The sequence below is a fragment of the Bison bison genome, unplaced genomic scaffold (genome assembly GCF_000754665.1).
Source record: "Bison bison bison isolate TAMUID 2011002044 unplaced genomic scaffold, Bison_UMD1.0 scf7180017863978, whole genome shotgun sequence".
Classification (NCBI taxonomy): Eukaryota; Metazoa; Chordata; class Mammalia; order Artiodactyla; family Bovidae; genus Bison; species Bison bison.
The window spans coordinates 9,473-10,645 of NW_011494550.1; positions in this window are offsets into that span (position 1 = coordinate 9,473).

The window sequence follows — 1,173 nt, forward strand, 5'->3', positions numbered from 1 at the left end:
GTTTGTGGAGTTCTCTTTAGTTGTGGTGTTTCCTTGCTGTAGTGTGGGTTTGTACAGGTGGCTTGTCAAGGTTTCCTGGTTAGGGAAGCTTGTGTCGGTGTTCTGGTGGGTGGAGCTGTATTTCTTCTCTCTGGAGTGCAATGAAATGTCCAGTAATGAGTTATGAGATGTCTATGGTTTTGGGGTGACTTTGGGCAGCCTGTATCTTGAAGCTTGGGGCTGTGTTGCTGTGTTGCTGGAGAATTTGCGTGGTATGTCTTGCCCTGGAACTTGTTGGCCCTTGTGTGGTGCTTGGTTTCAGTGTCAGTATGGAGGCGTTCGATGAGCTCCTGTCAATTAATGTTCCTTGGAGTCAGGAGTTCCCTGGAGTCAGGGTTTGGACTTAAGCCTCCTGCTTCCAGTTATCAGTCTTATTTTTACAATAGTTTCAAAACTTCTCCTTCTATACAGCACCACTGATAAAACATCTACATTAAAGATGAAAAGTTTCTCTACTGTGAGGGTCAGTCAGAGAGGTTCACAGCGTTACATGGAGAAGAGAAGAGGGAGGAGGGAGTTAGAGGTGACCCAAATGAGATGAGGTGGAATCAACAGTGGAGAGAGTGGGCTAGCCAGTAGTCACTTCCTTATGTGCACTCCACAACTGAACCACTCAGAGATGTTCACGGAGTTATACAGAGAAGAGAAGAAGGAGGAAGGAGACAGAGGTGGCCAGAAGGATAAAAGGGGGGATTGAAAAGGAGGGAGACAGATCCAGCCAGTAATCAGTTCCCTAAGTGTTCTCCACCGTCTGGAACACACAGAAATTCACAGAGTTGGGTAGAGTAGAGACGGGTTAGGGAGGAGACTCAGGCGACCTGGTGGAGCAAAAGGAGAGTCCAAAGGGAGAGAGAGCAGTCAAGCCAGTAATCTCGCTCCCTAGTGAAACATGCTTCCTGAAGATTGGGTTCTTAAAGGTACAAAATTGGTAACAAATACATAGAAGCAAAAATTTAAAATCTAGAGTAGAGTTTGGAATTTCAAAAATGCGATGTTAAAGAAAAGAAGAAGGAAACGAAAGAGAGAAAAAACGAACAAAGAAAAACAAACAAGGTTGTGAAAATTATAAAGAAAATACAGGTACAAAATTGATAACTAATACCAAAAAGCCAAAAATTAAAAATACTAAGAGTA